The 19,249-nt window shown below is 41.3% G+C and overlaps 1 protein-coding gene across 1 annotated transcript in view; it reads right to left on the minus strand.

Annotated features, from left to right (window-relative positions):
- The window catches only part of STK40 (serine/threonine kinase 40), a 60,671-nt gene extending 48,191 nt beyond the window's left edge, over positions 1 to 12,480 (minus strand). Inside the window, exon 1 of the mRNA XM_051987701.1 lies at positions 12,329 to 12,480. The gene's annotated coding sequence lies outside the window, so the exon portion shown is untranslated. The remainder of the gene's footprint in view (positions 1 to 12,328) is intronic.
- Positions 12,481 to 19,249: the final 6,769 nt, after the last annotated feature.

Here is a 19,249-nt window from a genome sequence, read left to right on the forward strand (position 1 = left end):
AAATATAATCTTTCAAGGGGAAAAGAGATATTAAACAAAACAGAGGACTTTCAAGAATTCCTCATGATAAGACCAAGGATGAACAAAAAACCTGACTTTCAAATACAGGACACAAGAGAAACATAAAAAGATAAAAGATGAAAGAAAAAGCATATAGAACTCAATAAGGTTTGCCTTTCTATAATAAGAAAATGATACATATAATTTATATGAACTTTTATCATTTTTAAAGCAATTAGAAAGAGGGCATAGAGTGAGTTTATTATATTAGAATATTTAAAAAAATGGATAGGTTAAAAAAGGGATATCCTTGGAAAAGGAGGAAGGATGAGGAAAAATAAGGAAAATTATCTCACATAAAGGAGGCAAACTTTTACAATGGAGGAAAAGATGGGGGTGGTGGGTAATGTTTGAACCTCACATTAAATTTGTTCAAAGAGGAAAAGACCACACACGCGTGTGCATGCACAACACTCAATTGATAATAAAATTCTATTTTACCTAGTAGGAAAATTGAAGGGGAAAAGGAAGGGGATAAGAAAATGCATGTGTGTGTGTGTCACAGAAAATGTGAAGAATAAAAAAGAGGATGGAGGAAAATGCAGTTACTAATCATAACTGTGACTGTCAATGAGATGAATTCACCCATAAAATGGAAGCAGATGATATAGAATGGATCAAAAAAATAAAATCAGAATCTGACAATATGTTATTTACAAGAAACATCTGAAACAGACACACACACATAGAGTCACAATGAGACTGGAGCAGAATCTATTATACTTTCACTGATGTGAAAATGGCAGGGATAACAATCATGATCATGACTGTGCAAAAGTAGTAACACTTGATTAAAGGGAATAAGCAGGGAATCTACATCTTACTAAAAGGAATCATAGACAATGAAATAACATCAATACTAAACATAGACGTATCAAATAGCGTAACATCCAAATGCTTAAAGAAAAAGTTAAATGAATTACATGAGTAAATAGTAAAATCATAATAGTGGAGAACCTCAACTTTCCTCTCTTGGTACTAAATAAATCTAATCATAAAATAAACGAGAAAGAAGTCAAGGAGATGAGTATAATCTTAGAAAAGTTAGATATACCTCTGAAAAAAATTAAAATTGAAATAGGAAAGAGTATATATACGTTTTTCTCAGCTGTACATGATGTCTTCAAAAAACTGACTATGTATTGTGCAAAAATGTTTGTGGCAGCCTTTTTGTAGTGGCAAGAAACTGGAAACTGAGTGGATGCACATCAGTTGGAGAATGGCTGAATAAATTATGGTACATGAAACAACCAGCAGGATGATTTCAGAGAGACCTGGAGAGACTTACAAGAACTGATGCTAAGTGAAATGAGAAGAACCAGGAGATCATTATACACAGAAACAATAAGACTTTAGGATGATTAATTCTGATGGATGTGGCTCTCTTCAACAATGAGATCAATCAGGCCAGTGCCAATGAGCTTATGATGAAGAGAGCCATCTAAATCTAGAGAGAGGACTATGGGAATTAAGTGTGGATCACAACCTAGCATTTTCACTTTTGCTGTTGTTGTTTGCATTTATTGTCTCATTTTTTCCTCTTTTTGATTTGATTTTTCCTGTGCAGCAAAATAATCGTATAAATATATATGCATATATTGGATTTAACATTTATTTTTACCACGTTTAACATATATTGGATTATTTGCTATCTAGGGAAGGGGTTGGGGGGGAAGGTGTGGAAACATTGGAACATAAGGTTTTGAAAGGGTTAATGTTGAAAAATTACCCATGCATATCTTTTGAAAATTAAAAAATTTTAATAAAAAAATAAATTAAATAATCCAAAATACTGATCCTGTATGAGAACATAAAAACCTCATAATGAAATGCAGAAAAGCAGAATTATTGCACCCTTTCAAACCACAACGCAATAAAAATTACATTTAATAAAGGGCTGTGGAAGCACAGATTAAAAGTTTGTTGGAAACTAAATAATCTAATTAAGGAGTTATTTTGCCTAATTACATGACAGTAAAACAGACAATCTAAATGAAATGGATACATACTTAGAAAAAAGATAAAACTCCCCAGATTACCAGAAAAGGAAATAGAATATTTAAATAATACTCTCTTAGAAAAAGAAATTGAACACAACATCAATGAACTCCCTAAGAAAAATCTCCAGAACCAGATGGATTCACAAGTAAATTTAACCAAATATTTAAGGAACAATTAATTCCAATACTATATAAACTATTAAAAAATAAATAGAGTTCTATCAAATTCCTATTACATCACATATATAGTTGTGACGCCTAAACCAGATAGAGCAAAACAGTGAAAGAAAACTATAGTCCGATTTCCTTATTGAATAATACTACAAAATTTTAGATTTTTAAGTAAGGAGGTTACAACAGTATTTCACAAAGAATATACACTATGATGAGGTGAGATTTATATGAGACTGCAAAGCTGATTCTATATTAGGAAAACTATCAGCATAATTGGCCATATAAATAATAAAAATATAAACCATATGATTATATCAATACACACAGAAAAAGCCTTTGATAAAAACATCCATTCCCATTAAAAACATATAGAAATCAGTGAAGAATTTCTTAAAGTGATTAGTATCTATCTAAAACCAAGAGCAATGTTATCTGTAGTAGTGACAAACTTGAAGTCTTCACAATAAGATCAGGGATGAAGCAAGGATGCCCATTATCATCACAATTATTTAATATTGTACTAGAATTGTTAGCAATAGCAGTAAGACAAGAAAAAGAAATCAAAGGAATAAAAACAAGCAATGAAGAAAGAAAACTATCACTGTTTTCAGAGAATATTATGGCGAGAACCCTATAGAATCAACCAAAAAACCAGCTGCAACAATGAACTTTAGCAACGCTGCAGGACACAAAAGAAATCATCACATAAATCATACATATCACATAAATTATCAGATTTTTATATATGACCAATAAAACTCAGAAGGAAGAACTAGGAAGAGAAATTCCATTTAAGTAGTTGGAAACAATATAAAATACTCGGGACTCTCATACCACGATAAACCTAGGAACTATAGTTCCTAACTATAATTACACTATTTTTTCCACACAAACTAAAAGAGATCTAAACAACTGGAGAAATATTAATTACTCATGGTAGGCCAAGCAAATACAATAAAACCGATAATTCTACCTAAGTTAATTTACTTCTTCAAGGCCAACAAACTACTAAAGATTATTTTATATAAGAAAAAAAACAATAAAATTTATCTAGAAAAACAGAAGGTCAAGAATATTAAGGGAATCAATAAAAGCAGTGTGAAGGAAAATGGCTTAGCAGTACCAGATTTCAAACTCTATTACAAAGCAGTGATCATCAAAACAATCTAGTACTGGGTTAAGGCATAGAAGTAGAACAATGGAATAGATTAGGTACACAATAAATAGGAATAATCTAATGTTTAATGTTTGATAAACCCAAAGATCCAAGCTTTGGGGCTAAGAACTCACCATATGACAAAAATTGCTTAGAAAACTGGAAAGCCGTTTGGGAGAATCTAGGCAAAGACCAGTATCTCAAACTGTATATCAAAGTAAGATCAAAATGGAAAAACTTGCCAACCTTGCCAAAGATGAGCCTGGTTTTTCAAAGTACTCCAAAGGCACAAGCAGATTATATTAAAATTTAGAATAAGGGTGGTATCATAAATAAATTAGAGGGAAATGGGAAAATGTACTTTTAAAACCTATGACAAAATAGGAGACAGAGGAGACCATAGGGAAAACAAAATTGTTATCGATAATTTTGATTACATGAAGTTGAAAAGTTTTTGCACAAAACGTATGCATCCAAAATTAGAATGAAAACAGGAAACTGGGGAAAAAGCATTTTGCAATAAATTTTTCTAATAAAGAATTCCTTTCTTAAATATATAGAGAATGGAGCCAAATTCATAAAAATAAGAGCCATTCCCCATTTGATAAATAGTCAAAGGTTATGAATAAATAGTTTTCAGATGGAGAAAACAAAGCTGCCAATGGTCACATGAAAAAATGTTCTAAATCACTACTGATAAAGAGAAATGCAAATTAAAACAAACTTGAAGTACCACCTTGCATTTATCAGATTGGCTAACATGACAGAGAAAAATGAAAAAATACTGGAAAGAATATGGAAAAATTGAGACATTAATGTATTACTGGTGGAATTATGAACCAATCCAAGCATTTGGGAAAACAATTTGGAACCACACCCAAAGGGTTATAAAACTCTGCATGCTCACTGACACAAAGATACCTCTACTAAGTATATGTCCCAAAGAAATCAAAGAAAAGGAAAAAGGCCTTATTTATACAAAAATATTTATAGCAATTCTTTTTATGATGGGAAAGAATTGGAAATGCCCATCAATAGGGAAATGACCAAACAGCTTGTAGTGTATGATGTGATAGAATACTATTTTGCTATAAGAAATGTTAAGCAGGATGCTTTCAGAAATCATCTGGGAAGACCTATATAAACTGATGCAAAGTGAAGTGTGCAGAACAAGAAGAATACTGTACACAAATAATAATAATATTGAAAGATTAGTCAATTGTGAAAAGACTCAGCCATTCCAACCAAGACACTGATCCAAGATAATTTCAAAAAGACTCATGATGAAAACTATTCATCGAACTGATTAACTCAATGCAAATTGAAGCCACCCTATTCACGCTCTCTATTTTTCATGTTTTTTCCTGAAATATACTAATATAGGATTATATATTATATGATGTCTCGTGTATATTTGATATAAAACTGCTTGTCTTAAGTAAAGAAAAAGGCTGGGGGAGAGATTTTTTAGCTCAAAATGTTAAAAAAATGTATATTAAAAATGTTTTACATGTAATTGGGGAATATTTAATTAAATAAATTAAAATATATTTTTAAAAAATCCTCCCTCCCTCCTTTACCTGCTCTGCAACCTTGCCAAAGATGAGCCTGATTTTTCAAAAAGTTCTCCAAAGGCAAAAGCAGATTATTTAAAAATTAATAATGAATAAATGTGGAATAGTGTCCATATCATCAGACATGGTTTGACTCATTGATTACTTTGCTGAGATCCTTTTTTTTTTAAATCTTTGTTGTAAGGGATAGCTGGAAGAAGGTTGTGGGAAAAGGCCATATTTGGAAATGAAGGAGGTAAAAAGGCATCACTGATAAATTAATATTTAATGGCATATGGCAGGGCGTGGAGGAGAGAGCAAGAAAGAGAAGAATGAAAAAAGGCAAAATAGCTAAAATTTCTACTTAGGCTCTTGAGCCCTGCATTGGAACCCCTATTCTATAAAAGAATAACAATACTAGTCCAACTTCTCCAGACAAAGTTTTTGTAACTTTCTGAACCTCAATGCAGATCTTCAGGAAAGCCCAAGGCTTAACTTGGCACAGAATATCCAATTACCCAGTGGAAGCTAGCCAAATCAATTTCTCTACATTCTAGCTTATTTGCGATGTGTTACACTACTTTAATCGATACCAAGTCACCTAACCAACCATTTCTTGAATCCTCTATCAGGTCAAACTTTGGACAATGCATTTTCACTTATACTGGAGAAACCTAGTCCCATCTGATCTATATTACTCCTTCTCTGCCACCTTTCAGTACAAACTGACTTATTCTTTGTTTCCCCAGGTCTTTGAACTGATGAATCCTCCATATTTGGAATCCAATTCTTACTCATTGGTGCTTCACAGATTCTCTTCCTTCAAGGAATAATAACTCAAGCCTTCACCATTCTACCCATCTTTTCCTGATGTCCCCCCAGCCCATTGCTAATGGCCATTCTTAACAAACCCTTCATACTTATTCTCTTTCTATATATTCTGCACATGCTTATAAATGTACTTGTATAGTCTACCCCATTAGAATGTAAGCTCTTTATAAGTTGGAATTGTTTCATCCTCTTTATTTGTATCCCTAATGAGCAGGATTGTTTTCTTTGTATCTGTATCTCTAACACAGTACACGGCACATTAAAAGTATAGTTGGTAGTCAAAAAACTTGGGTGAGGACAAAGAAGAGAGATGCTGAATCCATTCTCCCCAAATGTGGGATGATGATGACTGGAAAATAATGGGGAGAATCAGACATAATTCTGGTCGGGAGCAGCTTGGGCTTTGTTAGTGTTTATAGCAACAAGAGATTCTGAAAGTAAATGTCAAATTCAATTCAGATGAGATGAAGTGAAGTCAGACAACGTTCATTAGCTGTCCTTGGCAAGATGGAATTAAAGAAAATTTCACACCTCTGACAACTGACGATATAGTTCATTTTCTGAAGTTTTAGCAGCTGTTGTATAGAGAGAAGGCATTCTGCATCAGTATTCAAGGGGGTAGAGAAGCAAAGGCTTGCTTGCCCATTTAGCAAAGGCCACTGTGTAACAAGGAAAGGTAACTTCTCTCAACAAGTTGGCCCCAGCCATCAGGTCTCAAGAAGAGTCATTTCAGAAACATTCTAACTGACTGCTAACCAGCCACACGACCTTTCCCCCCTGAGGTTCCAGAGGTCAAACAAGGTCTACCAACCACAAATGCTGAGAACAGCAAAGGCACTGAGAGGCCACTTCGGGGAAGCTGTGGATTGCAACACAGAGCCTGAAGTTCCAACAGGGACAGCACAATCTCTAACTCTTTATACTCACAGCACTGAGAACCATTTGTTCAACTACAAAATTAAAATCAGTGTAACAACTCTCCTGGAATATTCACAATTTTTCTAGAAAAGAACTTACTCTGACTCACCAGGCAGAAGCCAGTCAAATCCCAGGATTCCCCAAACTGTTTACACATAACTAACTTCCAGCCCATGACGAAGGAGGTACTCAGGCACAGAGAGCTGCCAGAATGCTAGGTGGTCTAAGCTATTATACCCTGCCTTCCATTGGATGGCTGCAGCTCCAGGGGCAAAGGCTGATTTACAGAAAGCCATCAATCACTTTGCAAATGGCTTTAACTACACAGGTGTCAAAGCCACATTTGGCTGAAGTTCAACTACAGTAATCTCTTACTTTCCTCACCTCCTAGACCAATTGTAACAAAAAACTCATAAACGCCCAATGTGAACCATGTATTTCAACCCATATAATTAAATAAATGTGACATACAACTATGGGGTTTGCTCCCAGGAATATTGCCTATCACCCTGGACGCTGCACAAAGGACCCTGGAGAAAAACAATCAAAGTGAGTTATAAACCTTCCCAAAAGAGGACTTCAATGTAGAAAAACAAAGGCTGAGGGAAGAGGCCTCTGGTGGAGAGGGGTTGAAGTCTGCAAACAAACCACAAAAAATCTGATTAGGGTCAACACAGACCACCAAATGCCAGTGCACTTCCATTAAGCCTGAAAGAGGTAGCTTAAGTTGAAATAAACTTACCATAGAGAACTGTGGAAGAACTCATCAAAATGCCAAGAAGTTTTACAGGTTGAAAACAGAATGAGTTTGAAAGAGGAATCTCAGAATATTCAGGGGCTAATCTAAACTTCTGGAAGACAAGCATGACTTCCAAAGCATCTCCTGACATTTCTGTCACAGAAAGAATCCCAACTAGAGTGATTCCAGAGGAGACAGAACTGGGAGGAAGGACTGCCAGACATAGGGAAGTGGGTTTTTGGTCAGTATAAGTAAGGATTCCTAACCATAATAGATGTCTTCACCATAGGCTACCTTGTGAGCTATCTCTACTATAGATAATAGATCTATACAAGCATGATGACCATCTCTCAGGGATGTTGTGGAGGAGAGGCATACTTAAAGGAGAGCTATGTAGGGAGAGAAGCAATAGAAAAAAGGGCCACAATACGTTTACTGGACTTGCAATCAGTAGACTATTCAGATGCCAGCTTTCTCACTAATGCACCTTAAGAAGTCACAATCTCTCTGAACCACAATTTCTTCAACTTCAAAATGAGGAAATGAGATTGGAATGATCTCTAAAAGTCCTTTCAAGTGCAAATATTCTAAGATTCTGTGGGTTGGATCAGAAGAGTCACCTGAATGTACTTTCCAGCTAGTGACTCCTGAGGATCCTCATAAACTACATCCTAATAGGAAAGAGGTTCAGCTTTGACTTCCTAGTCCAGGGGTCCTCAAACTACAGCCCGCAGGCCAGATGCGGCAACTGAGGACGATTTACACCCTCCTCCCCCCAACAGCCTTCACAGGGCTATGAAGTTTCTTTATTTAAAGGCCCACAAAACAAAGGTTTTGTTTTTACTATAGTCCGGCCCTCCAACAGTCTGAGGGACAGTGAACTGGCCCCCTATTTAAAAAGTTTGAGGACCCCTGTACCTAGGGTTTAGCAATCTGGCTTTGAAGAGCTCATTGACTTAACATGCTGCTCCACCTGAAATTGAAGAATCTTGTTGCCTAGTGCATTTTGGGTATGTCCACATTAACTTTTCCTTAATATATGTAAACATATGCAGACCTAACATTTAAACCAATTTATTTTCTGCTAGCAAAAAATTCAATTGGCTAGCCATCTTCCTCAGGGGACATTTTAATGTCCTCTAATGTCATATAATTTCAGTCCAATATTTTATTGGAGAAAAAAAAAATAAGCATTAACCTGAAATCTTTGCTGACTATACTTAGAAAAATGTCCAATCTGGTCTCCTATGACTTTAGACTTGAAGGATTTTTTCTGATACAGACTACTACTGTACAGTCCATAATACCAATTAGCCCTTTGGTTTTAATCACTAAAGGTGAGAGAAGATCTCTTCAGTTAAGCCTTTCTTAAAAAGAAAGCACCTTTAAAATCTTCCAGGAGAAATTCAGGGAAAGTTCCCAAGAGGTGATAACCTCAAGAATGCTTAAGTGACTGAGACACATACAAAGTATGACAAAAGTCTAAATTGTAGTAGAGGGAGAAAGGGAGGAAGAGAGAGAGAGAGAGAGAGAAAGAAAGAGAGAAACAGAGAGAGAGAGAGAGAGAGAGAGAGACAGAGAGAGATAGAGAGATAGAGACAGAGAGAGAGAGAGAAAGTGTGTGTGTGTGTGTTAGGAGGGTAAGAGGGTGGATTCTGCTAGATGAGAAAAAAAGAAAAGACATTTTGTGAAGGTCAGGTTTTCTCTCCTAATCCTCATTAAGAGTTAATTTTCTTCAGTCTGAAGAAAGAACTTTATTGCAAAGGGTAAGTGCTTAACCTGAGGTGACCTACCTGACTTCTTTATTATGATCTTTTCTCTTTCATACAATAAGAACAAGGACAAAAGTGCAGAGTAAAGGCATAGCTGAAATCAAGAGTTCCTGAAAATCCCCAAGTACAATTCTAAATCTGACCCCAAAGATGAACCCACGAATCTCATTAGAGATTAGTTAGAATTAGCTCATTAGTTTGTGCATGAGCACAAAAGCCAATTCATCAAAGGTATAATATCTGTATTCAGTATTGGGGGAACAGTTCAGGATTCACAAAACCTAGAAGTTTTCCAAGGGTGGCTATTCTAAAGCCACTAATAAATGGTGACAAACTTCTGATTCAGTTTTTAAGCTGTGAATTTGGAACAGAAATCTAATATTAGTATCCATTTCTAGGATCAGGTGCCCAGGAATTCTTCAGAAAAGCTCACTTCATGAGAATTCATTCTGCTAATGATCCTGGTCAGTATGGCTGGCAATTAAAGGGGAGAGGAGAGTAGTGCAGAGAAAAGGGTTTCAATTCAGTAGCCAAAAAGCTGCTTTTCTGGGACTTCCTCAACCCAAAGAGCTGTTTCTAAATAAGGCATTTTGGGGTTGGGAAAGCTAAGTTAAGAAATTTGAACTTCTGAAAAATCCAGGAAGCTCACCTCCCTGACTAAATGTATGCAACTAAATGGAGGAACATGGCCTTTCTCTGGGAAACCATTTAAAAACAAGAAAGTCATAATATTGAGGAACAAATATAAATAACAGAAATATAGTTACACACAACCAATCATTTAAAACTTTTCTCTTGCTCCTACTTGATTTGATATTTGTTAATAAAAGTGTCAAAAATATTAGGGAAATCATCCCTATATTTAAAAGGGAGATAGGTTTTCTCAAAGATTTTGACCATGGAGAAACTACTCAGCTTTTTTCCCAATTGTAAAATGAAAGTGTTAAAGTAAATGTCTTGCCGTCTTACAAATCAGGAGATCTGTAATCCTAAGTATTCATTGCTACAAAGAACCAGGACTTAAAGCCACAACTAATTTTCCAGGCTAGCTGAAATTACCTTAGCTCGCTTGGGTCAATTTTTCACAAACTTTGATTTCAGAAAGAGTAAAATGAAATTATAACATTAGATCCTCCAGGGTACTGCTTTCAGTTGTCACTAATTACACCAGCTAATTATTGGGATTTATTTCCTGAAGTTTGTATGGGATTTAACAACCGCAAATGCTGAAAAATGAAGCAAATTCTACATATATTTGAGATCTAGCACTAACCAAATCCTTAAGAAAGCAACCTGATAATTCAAATGTGCAGCTGTCCTATTTGTGGAGTTCAACAACTCTATTCTGCCTAACCTGGGCTAGCTCATGGGTTCAGTGAAGGTCCACTGAAATATTAGCACATTATTACCTAGATCTTCATGTTTTTTCCACTATTCACCAAATTTAAATAAGTAAATGCACACAGCCTACCTTCCATTTAACTTAATGGGAATTGTGAATTTAACTGGGTTTGCAAGTAAACCACTATCTGGCTCATATTTAACTCCCTTTATTTCCGCTCTAATCTAAGGGAAAGACTTTTCCATACTTTCGGTTACAATGTTCAAAGAAGTTAAGACCTTGGGAATGAAGCTTCCGAGGAATTTATGAGCACTGTTTAAAAGCAGAAAGTATTCCTCTTTGTGTACAATTATATTTCCTTATTTGAAGACCTGAACTTCCACAAATTTTGTGCTTCCTTATCTCAAGCAGAGCCCTTAAGGCTAAAGGGAAACACACCCAGTAAGACTTTCTCTTCCTCCTTATAGTATGTTCTCCAGAAGCACTTAATAGAAAACTCAACAATTTGGGTCTTCCCCCAACTTAAAAGGGCCCTGTGTAAACAGCTGGAAGAGAAAGTTGTGACTGCTTCTGCTCAGGCAAAGGCCATTCCATTTAAGGACACTTAAACTACCTTGCTTATCAGAGGTGGTGCCACCTCTAGATCCCGCAGTCAGGTGAAAGGTACAACCCACAGCAGGCTCTGGCACCCAAAGCGACCAGATGCCAGGTCCACCATCCTGTCAGGAAGCCAGCTAGGTTGTGACACTAAACCGGCCGAGCTCAGACAATCATGTGCGAGGGAGGCTCAGGCTGAAAAGTGAACGCTGCGGAAGCCCGGCCTCCTAGGGATGCAGCATGCCACGAAGGTCGGTCACTATGTGGAAAAGAATGCGTGGCTCTTCCCATGCCAAAAGAGTGTGGGTTTTCACCAGGACTCCCAGGAAACAGTCCCCTCCTACACGCTCTGCACCCTCCCCACACACTTCCTTCCTAGTCGCTCCTGATCAGAAGAGCACCCTGGGTTATACCAGCGCCCGGCTGGGATTATCACCTGCAGGACATGAGGGAATTTCGGGAATCATACGGGAGGGAAGCTCGAGTCAGTTCTGCACTCGGTCCTCTAGAGGCTGTGGGGGCTGCAAGGCAGAGCAGACCTTCAAACGCACCGGCACTGCTACCTCCGCACCCGAGCTCCCCCTCTACAATCTCTGACCAATGCACCAGCTCCCTCCATTCCAATTCATCACCTTTCCCGGATTCCCTCCCCACCCCCACCCCCACCCCGGAGTTACTCCCCCTCACTCCCCACCAAGTCATCCCAGCCTGCCTCCTCTCCCGCAACTTCCCATTCTTCTCTCCATTCATCTCTCTTCTCTACTAGCTCTCCTCTAAAAGTCTGGATCTTCAGGCTGCCCTCGCAGTCGATCAATCAACAAGCATTTTTTAAGCTTCTCCTAGGTGCCAGGCTCTAGGCTAGGCGCAGGAAACACAAAGACAAAAAGCAGCCACTGCCCTCGAGGAACTTCCATTCTAAAGGGGGAAACAACCCCCTTGGGTCCGGAACTTAGGGTCCATAAGAGTCATACATCTCAGGGCAGCCTCCTTTCGAGCTCGCCCTCCCCCCCAGAACAGACCCCTCCCCCTCCCCAGCAGGTCCTTCACCGCCCCCTGCTAGGAGGAGGGCTCCGCCCCTCCCCCGGGGAGATCCCTCTCTATGCTCCCTTCAGTGTAAGTCCCCTCGCTGCAGACCCCAGTTCGCTTGACCCCACATCGGTTTTCCTCCCCCCTCAGTTCCGCTCACCTTCCCCCGGCGCTCAGCGCTCCTCGCCCATAGTCCGTGTCCCGGAGCCGGGGGCTGCTCGGCGCTCCGTCCCGGGGGGCGGGAGGCCGGGGGGCCGGGGGGCGGGAGAGCCGCTCTACCGCCGCCGCCCAGCGCAGCCACCCGAGCCGCCGCCGCAGCCGCCGCCGCCGCCGCCCGAGCCGCCGCCTCCCTCCATGGCTGCGGCGCCGCCACCTGACAACGGAAGTGACGCACCGCCACCCCCACGACCCAGCCCCCCCAGCTCGAAGCTCCGCCTTTCTATTCCAAGTGAACGGAGCAAGGACAGTCTGCTGGCTCCCTATCCGCCCCTGGTCTAAAACCCTTCGAGCCGCTGATTGGCCTCTAGGGAACGGCCATGTTGGTGCAGGGCGGAAGCTGATAGACTTCAGGTCTGGGGGCCGAGCCCTACAGGGGACCGGCTCTCGGTGGGGACGGGGCTGAAAGAAGAGGGGTGATTGGCGGCTGACTAAAAGTAGGGGCGGGCTCAGCCGGTCCAGCTCCTTCGGGAGTGAGGCCACGGAGACGGTGACGATTTAGCCCCGCCCCTCACACCACCCCCGCCCGAATCCTACAGAGCCCTGAATCACGCAGTCGCACCCACCTCCCGCCCCCTTCGGAAATCCGCTCCGACCGTTTGACAGTTACTGAGAACTGCGCTCCCTGAGCCCCGCAGGCGGCGGGGGGAGGGGAGGTAGAGGTGAGGGAAAAGGGAGAGAGAGGTCCACCTCTGGAAATACCGTATTTATCAGAAAAGAGAGACCCGCCCCTGCCCCGCCCCCTCTGGAAACGAGTTTTCTGAAGCCATGTGTTCCCTATGAACCCGAGTGTTCATAGTAATAGCTAACATTTATATAGCATTTACTATGTGTCAAGCACCGTGTTAAGCATCATCCCATTTTACAGATGAGGAAACTGAGTCAGGCAAACGTTAAGTGACTTGCCCGGAGTCACACAAGCTAATAAGTATTGGAGGCCTGATTTGTCTACAGGATTAGGGCTCTAGAACTATTGTTTACTACCATACACAATGACATCATCATCAATAATAATAATAATATATAGCAAGCCTCACATTTCTAAATAAAGATCTGGGGACAGGCAGAGGTTCAAGTATTTAGGTTGTGAGCTCTTTGAGAGAAGGGACTTTCTTGGTTATCCCCAACTTAGTAGTACCTGACATAGTAGGTGCTTAATAAATGCTCGCTGACTTGTTGACTTAATTTAAGCAGCCCAGCCTTTGTCCTCCAGGCTCTCAGGATGTCATGTGGCCTGAAAGCCTTCCTGTGACATAGCTAACCATAGCATGGCCAGCATTCCCATTGGTGTGCGTTTCCCCATTAGAGTATAAGCTCCCTGAGAGCAGAGACTAATTTTTGGAATTTATTTGCCCAGAACATATCTGGCACATAGAAAGCACCTTGTAATGCTTACTCATTCATTCATTCCTACCTCTGGTCCACTGGGCTACATCCTTCTATCCCATTTATTCCCTTGGCTACCAGCATACTGTAATAGGAAAGCTGAGGATGGAGGATCAGAGACCCTGGGTTTAGATTTCTTCTCTGCCCATGACCAGTTGTGATATCTTGAATCCTTTCTCTCTGAGCCTCAGTTTTCCCATCTGTAAAATGAGGTACCTCTCTTTAAAGTAGATGACTTCTATGATCCCTTATATCTGTCAATTTATAATCCTATGGTCTCTAAAGCTTCTTCCAACTCTAAATTTATTTAAATATACATATATGTGTGTATGTATATATGCGTATATGTGTGTATAAATACACATTTAAGTACACATGTGTGCAAACACATTTGTATTTATTCACTTTATATCCCTGCTGTATATTTTTGAATGTCTTTATTGACTCTCCCATTAGAATCAGAAAAGCTTGTTTTGATTAGATATTGGTTCATTCTTTGCATTTATATGGGGTGCCTAGCCCAGTGCCGGCTCACAGAATAAAGAGTGATTTAATAAATTTCCAATGATGGATTGAGCCTTCCTTCCTCATGTTTCCTCTACAGCAGGGATTGTTAACCCTTGAGTCCTGGAATCATGAGACATTATTAGACATGTTGGTCCGCTAGATGGTGAACTCCTTGCAGACAGAGATTATCATTTGTCTTTCTTTAAATCCTAGGTACTTAACACAGTGCCTGGCAAATAGTAGGCCTAATACATGCTTGTTGACATGATCTAACCTCTGATGAAGTCTATGGATCCCTTCTCAGAATGTTTTTAAATGCATAAAATAAAATCACAGGGTCATAAAGCAAACCAGTTCCATTGAAAGTTATTAAAACACTTAAAAACCCAACAACAAACCAAGTTCATGGACCCTCAGTTAAGGACCCCTGCTCTAACTACCCTGAAGATGAAAAGGCCTTCTAAGGAAGGGGGGACCTTCTTCCTCCCTCTCCCCATTTCTGACAAATTTCACCTGTTTCTACTGACTCCCAAAGCAGGATCCTCTCAGTCACCTGTTCTGGGTTGTCTAACCTCAGTCCCTCCTGCTGCAGCTCTGGCAACCTATTTCCCTTCTTCTGTCAGCAACCACACCCGCCATGAATCAGCTTCTTGCTGCAGCAGCAGATGGGGCCTTTAAAGAGATTGCATCATGCTAAGTGACTCATGGCCCTCTCTGGGCTTTGTTGTGCCTCCCATAGCTAGGGAGCTGCCAAACAGAGAAGCTGAGCCGCCTTGCCTGGCCACAACCCCCAGTCTTTCTTCCCCACCTTCTCCAACCTCCAGGGAAAAGCCCAGAGAGCTGCCGCCTCCAGGGGAGAAGTGGGAGGCATATGGAGTATGTGTCTCCCTTTCTCTCTCTCTGTAGGGGTATTTCCGCATCTTTTCCCAAATGTGTTAGGTTTGCACTTTGTCTCCTGTTCTGCTGCTTAGGTAGCCACGTGGGTCAAATCTGTCCCCTCTTTGTGCCAGAATTTCTGGATGCCTTTGGGCATGGGTATTTGTGTCTGGGTACCCTCTCCAAGTATAAATCTTTTGTAGGATCCAGCCACTCGACAGGTAGACAATGCTAGGTCCTGGACACTGTAGGATTTGGGACTTAGAAATCATTTAATCCATTCCACAAATGGAAAGATTAAGCCCAAGAAAAGGGAAAGGAAGTGGGCTGCCCAAGGCCAGAATACAGACCTAGGTTTAGGGCCTTGGGTCCACTAAGCAATCTGTAGAGGCCCTGCTGAGATGTTGAAACCCCAAATCCAATGTTCTCTCCATTATCCTAAACTACTTCCCTGCTGACAAAATGGAACTCAGAGATTTGAAATTAACATTTCAAAGAAGGAAAGGGTTTGTGGAGCTCATAGGTTTGTCTTTTAGCAAATCTGGTAGATAAAATCTTTCATAGAATCTCAGAGCTGGAAGGGTCCCCAGAAAACCATTTCGTTCAGGAGATGGTAACCTGATGTCAGTGAACTCATAAACTTAAAGGGGAATCTATGAATCTGGACAGCTAGGGGCACTGTGGATAGTGCCAAGCCAGGAGTCAGGAAGACTCATTTTCCTGAGTTCAAACATGGCTTCAGACACTATCTAGCTATGTGACTCGGGGCAAATTATTTAACCCTGTTTGTCTGAGTTTTCTTGTCTGTAAGATAAACTAGAGAAGATGAAAAAAAACCTCCAAAATCTTTGCCCAAAAGGGTCACAGAGTCAGAAATGACTAAACAACAAATGGACAGAGAAAAATTACAATCTGGTTATATCCTTTGGTTTCCTTTGTAATCTTATGGATTTAAGAATATTCTCCTGAGCAAGGGCCTAGAGGCTTCACTGGGCTGCTAGAGGACACACTCTAAGGTTAAAAAGTCCTGGTCTAGTCCAATCTGTACCCAGGCAGGAACCTTTGCTACACTATCTCTAATTGGCCACCAATCTTGTGCTTCCAGACCTAAGGTGAAGCCCCATTCAAAAGTGGTTGGAACTGTTATCACAGTTTGTGTATTTGCTTCTGTGCTCTCTGCCTTCCTGATTTTGTGCATCAAGGAATCTGGTTGAGTGGTTAGGAGAGGCTGAATTAGGGATGTCCAGATAGGGCTCTGCTTTGCCTCAAGATGCTACTTTCCTTTTCAGAGGGCAGAACAGGATATGGCTGAGATACTGGAAAGTCCCTGGAATGGCTCCTGACATGGTAGAATTTTGGATTTTCCAAGGGCTCATTATGTTCTTTCCTTTGATACAGACACTATCCTCTCCCATCTACGCCCCTCCCTACCCCACTTTCCCTTTCCTTAGCTGACTGAAAATATGGGACTGTGTGTAGGCAAAGGAGGAAGAAAAAGAGAAGGAAGGACACAGGACTGCAAAGCTATAGAAAAACCTGCCCCTACCCGAAGGCGCCAGCCGGGGAGCTGTCAGCAGGACAGTGATGTGGGGAGATTGGTGTGTAGCCCCACACACACACACACACACACACACACACACACACACACACACACACACCATCTTTCTCCTGCTCGGGGGATGCAGACAGCACTGCCATAACAAAATGACGCCTGTCACAACAGCTTGAGATGGCTGGCTGACGACGCACAGGCTCCCTGAGCAGCTGGTGGCTGTCACGGCAGGGAGGGGGATGAGGGAGCAGGCTCACTCACTCACCTCCTTCCCTCCTGGCTGGGGGCTTCCTGGTGGGCAGCCTGTCCCATGGGGGAGTGGCAGCTCTAGGACCCAATCTGACCTCCTCCCTTAGCCTTCAACCTCTGGCTTGGGGGGCTCTCTGAGTCTGGGTCACTCTCCTTTGCTGGGTCTGTTTGTAAGGGAGCCAGGTCAGCTTGCCACTGAGCTACAGTCCAGCTCTGGGTCAATGCTCCTCGAATGGTCTCAAGCCCAAGCTCCGCCACTCTGGGTAGCCTTATGACTCTTCCCTGGACCTGACTTCCCTATGTTTGGGCTAGTTCTCTTAAGGCCCCTTCCCGTCTCTCAGAATCTATCAGTCATTTAGTCATTCCATGAGGAAGAACTGAAAAGCCAGAAGCAGCCTATTTCAAGCCTGAATGCAGGTCAAAGTGAGATCCTAATTCCTAGCGGCTTGGAGCTCCTTCATTCCTGTTCTTCCCCATGGGGGAATGATGTTCTCTAAACTGCAGCTCATCCGGGGTAAGGTGAAAAATGGGCAGGCTTGGGGGTCTCCATTTTCCAGGTGCTTGTGACCAGTGGTCACATCTATTTCCCTGATGAAGTAGAGGGGAGAGAGCAGGCTTTCTCTTTGTCCCTTGAGCTGGGGGCTTAGTAAAAAACATCATCAGGGAACCTCCAGCTCCATCTGGCCAGAGATGGAGCTCTCTTCACCCTCTCTTGCTGTCTCTCCCATTCCATTGTTTCTTTTCTCTACAGAAAAGGAAACAGAACGAAACTCTAGAGCCCTCATTTTGTGTTCCAGCAGACTATTCCTCATTGCTAAAAAGCTTGGCATAGAATATCAAATGAGAAAACCTCAAGACACCATATAAATGCTGGTGACTATTATTATACCATTGTAACAGAAATTGGAGGGGAGGGAGGCACACTCCCTTGCAGCTGTATGGGCTAGTCATCCTTTAGCCTGTTATTTAACTAATTTTTATATTCTCATCATCCTCTCTTCTAGGGTAATCCAGTGATTATGTGCTGTTAATAATAATCTCACATTTCCATATAGCCCTAGACCTTCTGCTACATCATCACAAGGAATCCCAGATATGGAAACTGCTCTCACAGAGGCAATTAAGGGTAACTGGCAGTCTTGGAGAATTGTCTGAACCACTGATAGGCTAAGTGACTCACTCATGGTTGCAGAGCTAGTATGCATCAGAAATAGAACTCCTTCTCAAGTCTTAAATTCAAGGCTGGCCATCTCTCCACTATTCCATGTTTCCTCTCCCCTAAGCTTTATGCAGAAAGAAACAAATGACCTGGCTGGCCAGTGCTCATTCCCTTATAGCCCTCCTTGTGTCCAGGATAAATCCAGCTATTCCTCTGACTACTTTCCAAAGCCCGAGTCCCTCAACCCTCCCCCCCCCCCCATCCCCCTGTATCTGGCTCCTTATAGAGGTTCTGAACTCCTCATGCCAGGGTCTGCTTTCGCTGGTGCCACTACAGATTCAGAAATGTGTCCCTCCATCTAAATCACATTAGCCCCTGCTCCTTCCTGACATTTATTAACCTTCAGCCCTTTATCAGAGAAAGTACATGTCAGGCGGTGATGACTGATCTCAGGCCACCGTTCTGCCAGATATTCAAGCAAAATGTTCATGAAACCACACTTCATGAGGCAGTTCTTCCTTTTCTCCCCCTCGCTACAGGAAAATATACTCCATAAAGCACATCCAATGCCTTGGACACTTGTTCATTGATCTTTGTCCCTTGATTGCAGGAAACTTTTTGGGATGGGTTGTCCCTTCTGTGTGGGTAGTTGGAGGGGTTTCCGGTACAGGCACTGGAGAGCCAAATGGGAGAATAGTCCTACTTTTTCTGTATAAAGCAGCAGGGCAAAGGTGAGACAGGACTATTGAAAATTTTTCCTCTGAATGACTTTTGCTGGTCACAACCTCCTGGGCTGAGACCGATTTAAAAAAAAAAAAAAATCACTTCAATATTAGTAAATGCTCGCCAACAGCATTGTTGCTATTATTGCCAGTTACTCTGTAGGTAATTTTAAGGCAAACAGGAACTTTTGACTTACTGTATAGATTCATTCCATCTTTCCTCCCAAGGGCTTCATCTCATCATTTCAAACCCTGAGATATGCCCTTTGTTTGCCTCAAGGAGTCCCTTGTGGCTAAATTCCTAGGAACCAGGAACCCACAACTTGCCCTCATTCTCAGGAAACAAAGTTCAAGCAAACAAATCACTTCAACTGAGATAACAGAGGTGTGTTAGGTTGGAACAGAGGTTTAGGG

The sequence above is a fragment of the Antechinus flavipes genome, chromosome 3, assembly GCF_016432865.1.
Source record: "Antechinus flavipes isolate AdamAnt ecotype Samford, QLD, Australia chromosome 3, AdamAnt_v2, whole genome shotgun sequence".
Classification (NCBI taxonomy): domain Eukaryota; kingdom Metazoa; phylum Chordata; class Mammalia; order Dasyuromorphia; family Dasyuridae; genus Antechinus; species Antechinus flavipes.